The sequence below is a fragment of the Panthera onca genome, chromosome C2 (genome assembly GCF_046562875.1).
Source record: "Panthera onca isolate mPanOnc1 chromosome C2, mPanOnc1 haplotype 2, whole genome shotgun sequence".
In the NCBI taxonomy this organism is placed as follows: Eukaryota; Metazoa; Chordata; class Mammalia; order Carnivora; family Felidae; genus Panthera; species Panthera onca.
Window position 1 is genome coordinate 12567272 of NC_138347.1, and position 6914 is coordinate 12574185.

Consider the following 6914-nt stretch of genomic DNA (forward strand, 5'->3'; position numbering starts at 1 on the left):
ATGAAAATTGAAATTTATGGTGAAAGCACAAAAACAACTCATGGGGATCTCCCAAGTGCCCATCACTCAACTTGCAAAACTCTCAGCGCTTTGCGAATCCGTGCTTCACAATGTCCTCCCGATGTCCCCTACTGAAGTCTTTAAATGTTTTTGTTTTGTTTTGTTTTTTGTTTCTGAGACAGACAGGGAGAGGGGGACAGAGGATCCGAAGCAGGCTCCGCACTGACAGCAGAGAGCCCGATGTGGGGCTCGAACCCACGACCTCGAGATCATGACCTGAGCCAAAGTCGGACGCTCAACTGACTGAGCCACCCAGGTGCCCCTCTACTAAGGTCTTTTAAAGAAATTCCCAGACATTATTTCACTTCATCTGTAAATTTTTTGTTTTTTTTTTTTTAAAAGGTTTTACAGATTTGCACATAGAAGAGGCACAAAGAAAACAATAAAGAATCCCCAAAGTATAAACAATACAAACAGCATTCTCTGATCATAGAGCAAACAAACTAGAAATTCGCACTAACATCCAACCCACAGAAAGGCCCTTCCTCCTGGAAATCAGACATATGTATCTTTTTTTTAATGTTTATTTATTCATTTTGAGAGGGGGGAGGGGCAGAGAGAGAGGGAGAGAGAGAGAATCCCAAGCAGGCTCTGCACCATCAGCACAGAGCCCGACGCAGGGCTCCATCCCACTAACCATGAGATCATGACCTGAGCTGAAATCAAGAGTCAGATGCTTAACCGACTGAGCCACCCAGGCATCCTTCAAACACATATATTGAGATACACGCTTGCAAGATGGGAGCTATTCCAAAGCTGTACAATTTCTAGAAAGTAATGATATGAACAGAACAGCAAGCATATGATTCTGCTCCAACAATAGCTACAAAAATATCTAGTAGTAAATATCAGAAACTATAAATCATTAAACACCTAAATAAAGAACTAGCAAAGGACCAACAAAGTAAACAAAAGAAAGCAGAAGGAAGGAATTAATGGAGGTCAAAGCAGAAATGTAACAAGTTGAAAAAGAGTGTTTCACTAATACGTCAAAACCGGTGGATCGAAAAATCAACCAAATTGGAAAACTACTAGTTGGCGTAATTAAAAAGAGAAAGAAAGAAAGAAAGAAAGAACCAGAAATACACAAAGTAAATGACAAGAGAAAAATAATTAGAAGGATTTTTAAAAATAAGATGACCGGTGACTCCCATTGGCTCCATCTATAGCCTCCGCTCACAGCTCATTCAATGCTTGGGTGTGGATGCTTGTTCTGTTCGAACTTGATCCCACTAGAAATCTCCTTTTCTCCCTACATCCCCCGCCCCTGGGTCCCAGGCCTCTCCCCTAGTTGCAACGATCGAGGCTCAGCCTTTGAACTGTGTACCGAAGCCTTGTGAGCGGCTGACTCAGAGCTTGAGACCAGGAGTCATCAGGTGTGCGATTCTATGTGGTGTGTGCTTAGGTTTTCTCAAGAGCTGTCACGGAAGAAAAGGAGAAAACTCAAACACAAAACTCACCAAGGGACCCTATGAAAACCTTAAAGACCAGTTGATCACAAAGCTGCCTGAACCATCACAAAGCACAGAAAAAGAACGTAAGCTTCCGTGTTACTTCCACGAAGCTAATAGAACATCGCTAGCAGACCTGAGAAAGACAGTCTATCACTAACAAATACCGACGCGAACATTTTTGCATAAAGCCAGAAGCAGAGAGAATCCCCAAACACGTTTAATATGTCACGAGCAAGTGGGATTTTTTTCCAGAAATGCAGGGCGGTTTAATATCAGGAAATCTATCCTCTTCACAGAGCTGGGAGAAGAACCACGTGATCGCGTCCACACACGCCAACAAGGCATTTGACAAAATTCAGCTCCCGGTTGATGCTGGCTATAAACCGCAAACCACAGGGTACGGATGTTCTGCCTCCTGCCACATTTCTCTCGCTCTTAGTCTTCCAAAACGCGACTGGGGTGGGGTTCCAAGGTGGGTCTCTGGAGCCCCCCGTCCGTGGTAAGGCTGGGTATGGAGGATGAGGTTGAGGGGCTAAGTTCAGACGAGGAAGCCGGGTCGACGTCAAATGCTTGAGCAGCTGAAGAGGAAGCGGAAGCCCACAGGTCTCCGTAGGGGAAGACCAAGGTGGTTTCCAGCCCGGCCAAGGGTCCCAGGAGGGCAGCTCCCCTCCCACCACCAGCCTCCAGAACTGTGGATCGGGAGGTCCAAGAGCAAGGTGTCGGGAGATGGGTTTCTCCCAAGGCCGCTGTCCTTGGCTTGCACCCGGCCACCTTCCCGCCGTGTCCTCACGTGGCCTTGCCTCAGTGCACCCCTGATGTCTCTTCCCCTTCCTGGAAGGACACCTGTCCCCTGGGGTTAGAGCGCCACCCTCCTGACCACAGTGATAAGGTCTTCTCTTGTTTGCAGTGCTCGTGCCTGGCTCCAGCTTTGATGGTGGAGGCATCTACTCCAAAAACGGCTCTCTCCGCTAAACACGCGGCCGGCCACGGGACTGGGTAAAGAGCCGGCTCCCCACCTGCCGGTCTCCTTGTTTCAGCCATCTTGGTTGATTCAGATAACAGACCATTTGGGCCTCTTGCTTTTTTTTTTCTTCTCTTCCCACCCTTCGAATTCCTAGGCCTATATTTTAAGTTCACCAGTAGAGTATGAACCCTCAAAACCCTAGCCCCCACCTTCAACCCCAATAAAAGTAGAATTCCAGGACTGGGCACTCACACACTAACTCTCTCTCTCTCTCTCTCTCTCTCTCTCTCTCTCTCTGGGACCTTGCTGTGTGGCCCCGGGTGTGCTGTGTAACTTCCAGGTCCTGTAAGTAAGAAACCTTTATTTCAAAGTTCCCTGATGGTTGTCACTGAAGGACATCTGCCACCAGAGGGAGAACCAGGGGGGGCCGTCCAACCACAGCACTGGTTACTGTTCGGCTGAGACCAGCCCACAACAATGACCCCGTCTGACCTTATCTCCAAATGCCGTCACAATCTAAGGTAATAGAAAGGTGAGGGCTTCCGTGTTTGAGTTTGGGGAGCACGCAGTTCAGTCCGCAGCAGGCTCTGTCACTTAAAAAGCTGCAAGATCTTGGGTAATTTATTCACCTTCTGAGCTGCAGTTTTGTGCTCCGTGCTCTGGAAATAGCAGCATCGCCCCACCTCGTAGGACCGCGCAAGCCATCGAGCCCCCCAGGCTTCCTGCCCTCTCGCCACCATCACCGGCGCGAAGCTGTCTTCTTCGTGTTGCAAGAAGGCTGTCGCGCCGCCTCCGGGTACCGCGCCTGTGCATCCGGCAGAAGGACGGGGGAGGGGCAGAGCGCAAGAGGCCACCGTGGGGCCCACGCCTGCCTGCCCCGCCTCGCCCGTTGCTCCCCGTTAAACCACGCAGAGGCTCTTGCCCACATTTCCCCCTCGCTCCCCCCTGCCCCCTGACCGGCCCTGGTGCTTCCCCGTGTGGCCCCTCCTCCAGGGAACTGTGAATAACAACCTTTTCAGTGGTAGTTGTCTCCCGACCTGATGGCCTCACTGCCCTGCATAATAATAGAGCCTTCCTTTTAAAACATGAGGATAGAACAAAACCAGTGGTGTTCGGGGGGGGAGGGGGTGTCCCTGAGATCACGGCCTGCAATTTGTTCTCAGATCTGCTACCTGCCTCTGCTCAGTGCTGAAAGGCACGGCTTCCCCCTCAAGACGGGATGTGTGGGGAGCGCCCGGACAGCTGTCACTCCTCCAGGGCGTGGCCCTTCGTGGCTGCTGTTCCCCCGCGTGGGCTCCTGAGCCCTACCCCGCGGCCCGGCCGCCCTGCCCGCCCACCATCCTGGTCACACCGGTCCAATGGCTGGGTGCAGCGACTAGAGGTTTCCCCTCCCGGAGTGCAGGCTCTGTCTGAACCCATATTTGGGGACCCGGGAGGGGTCAAAGAGCTGCTAAGTTTAGAATCTCAAAGCAACGTTCGCAGCCTGTGAACGCAGATGCGTGCTGGGCTGTTTTAATGAAAGGAAGTTTATATAAAAAGCTGTGGGAAATGTAGCACTTCCTTGGATACAAACACAGCCCAGTTACACATTCGCTCAAGATTTTGTCACTGTGACAGAGTTTCAGGAGATGGAGGCCAAGTGGGCTGTCAAGAAGAACAGCGGTGGCCTAGTGAAATCGGGGTGGGGGGGGCAGAAACCCGTCCTCGGCAGGCCCCTGGGTCCTCAGATTCGGAGAACCACATACTCAGGAAGAGTTAACTGCTTTGCTCTATCATCTCCAGCTTTGCAGGCCGGAGGGAAAGCCGTATATCAACGGGGCAGGATTGAAAAGTATTCCTTATATTTGGGAAACAACCAGTCATGGTTGTTTGGGTGATCAGGAAACATGATGCCAGCCCCTAGTCTGTATCCTCATGATCAGGGCTGCCGTGCACCGCCGTTCAGGTTGTGCACCGCGCAAGTGCTCCTGGCCGAGAGGCACGGCGGGCTGAGATCGAGAACGGAGCCGCGTCTACCCAGAGAGAGTGACGTTTTCCAATTTTTCAAACCAAGCCATGTGTCCAGGAGGTACATCCATCTAGAGGAAGAGTGCCGTCTGTGATTGTCACAGAGGCAAGGTCTGGGGGCCCTGAGGTTGACCCAGCTGAGTCTCCTCCTACGTGGGCGGCTTACCGAGCCTGAGGAAGCCGGGCTGAGCACTTCAGATAACTGGTCTCACCTGATGAGAGGTGGGCCGGGACTCTGATGTTGTCAAGGCTCCTCCGCGGTTGGCAGGATTAGCTGGATTTCAGGGAAACGGGGACCGGGAGGGACTCCGTCGTACCAGGCCCTCATCCCTGACGTGACGAAACACCGTGGATGCCTCTGGAGTTGGCCAGGAGACAGACGCAGTCTGATTTTTTTGTTTTCCTTTAAATAGCCCCCTTCGTGGCTCCAAACCCAGGCTTCTCTGAGGGAGGCAGAAACCACCTCTGGGCGCTTTGCTTGTGTATGTTTCCCCTGCAGAGAGTGTCCAGATGCCAGCACCAGCCACATGCGTGGCTCCTAGTTGCTCCTGGGCCCGTGGCCTTGCCCTTCGTGCTTACAGGGCAGCAGAAAGACCACGACCAAGGCTGTGACTTGTCTCCAAACAGCGATTCTTTCCTTTCTTTCAGTAAAAGAGCAGTAGTTAATTCCGGAAGCTGGACTCCGTGCTGAGACTAAATCGCCACATTCCCCACCCTTCGTTGTAGTTGGGGGGTAGTAGCCACGTGATCAAGCCCCGGACAAAGAAATGAAAAAGAAAGGATGGGAGTAACATGGGGACACACGTCTTTTAAAGTGGCTTCTTCCCAGACACCTGGGTGGCTCGGCCAGTGAAGCGTCCAACTCCAGCTCAGGTCATGATCTCAAGGTCTGTGAATTTGAGCCCCTCATCGGACTCTCTGCTGACAGTGCAGAGTTCGTTTCTGAGTCACTGTCTCCCTCTCTCTTTGCCCCTCCCCCACTCATTCTCCCCCCCCCCCCGCCCCTCAAATAAAAAATAAACATAAAAATAAGGTGACTTCTTCCTCTTCTCCTTTCTCCTTTCTGACACCTGGAACACAGACGTAATGGCTGGACTCTAGCAGTCATGTTGGACTATGAGATGACCCTGGGAAAGAAAGCCACATGTGGCAGAGCAACAAGATAGAAGGAGCCTGAGTCTGTGCCATCATGGGCCACCGTCCCACTCGGGACGGTCTGTGTGTGTTCTTCTGTGCTGGGCTCAGTCACTATTTTCAGGACTCGGTCACTTGCAGGTGAACCCAGGCTAACCGGTGTAGCAATACAACCCATCTCACGCTCCTGTCACTGCACTTATGCCCATTTCCCAATGCTTCTCAACGTAACGAAGCGAAACCCAAATTACCAGTGATAAGGTTGCCTCGTGCTGCGGGCGATCAAGACAGACTGAGCCGACACATTGCGCCAGGATGTTGGCGGACTGAAGAGAGCCCTCCTGGCAGAGGAAAACAGGAAATGCTCCCAAACGTCTTCCTGAGTTCCACTCTTAGAGGAAGTAAGACAGATGCTATGGCACTAGACTGTCACATTGACAAATGTGGGAATCACTTACTGTTCCTGAATCAACATCTCTCCATCCAGATAGCAACCCAGCTCATACACTGTCCCTCTCTCTCTCAAAAATAAATTAAAAATTTTTTTAATTAAAAAAAAAAAGACAAATTTCCTTTGAACTCCGTGTGCACGAACCACCTGCTGGTGAACAGAAAGAGTGAGCAGAGAAAGGAAAACATTCCATCTTTTCCACCAAAGAAGCCAGACTTTTCAACAAGCAGGGAGGGGGGCGGGCAGGGGTGTACCTGTCGGGGATGAAACGGCCCTCGGGTAACGCTGGGGCTGGCTACCGTTTGCTGAACACTATGACATCTGGGCCCGTGAGCTCAGATGAGCACCTCTGGCTTCCCAACCTCATTCACTTCTTGCCACGGCCCTTCTGCAGGGCTCCCACGGTGATGGCCACCTTCTGGAAGCCCAGAGGTGACACCCAACGTTCATACAGCTACCAAGCGGCAGAGACGGGATTTGCACCCCGGGGTCACCCGAAGCCAGCGCTCACCCCCGCCCTGCTGAGCGAGAAGAGCCACGAGGGATCAGATGGAACCCCAGTTTGGCTGCCCAGCCTGTGACATCCTCAACAGACCCCGAGCAGCCCCCTGGCTCTAGGACCACCACCTTCTTCTTTTTTCCGGGGTCACATTCCTGGGAGCACTGAATACGTCAAGCTGACATTTGGTGGTTCAGCCATCCAAGAGGAGAAAAGGGCATTATCTGAGACTCAAAAGGTGCATTTTATACTCACACGCTTGACTTTCAAGACCCTGAATGAATTTTGCTGAAATAAATAGTCACCTTTGGGCGTAAGCCAAGTATGTGAAGTTCTAGGCCCCAG

The 6914-nt window shown here is 51.7% G+C and overlaps 1 long non-coding RNA gene across 1 annotated transcript; it reads left to right on the plus strand.

The window, feature by feature from the left end:
* Positions 1–1133: 1133 nt before the first annotated feature.
* LOC144617398 (uncharacterized) lies at positions 1134–5470 on the plus strand. The gene is made up of 3 exons (XR_013557844.2): positions 1134–1911; positions 2422–2999; positions 5134–5470. It is a non-coding gene; the product is annotated as an uncharacterized LOC144617398 (long non-coding RNA).
* Positions 5471–6914: the final 1444 nt, after the last annotated feature.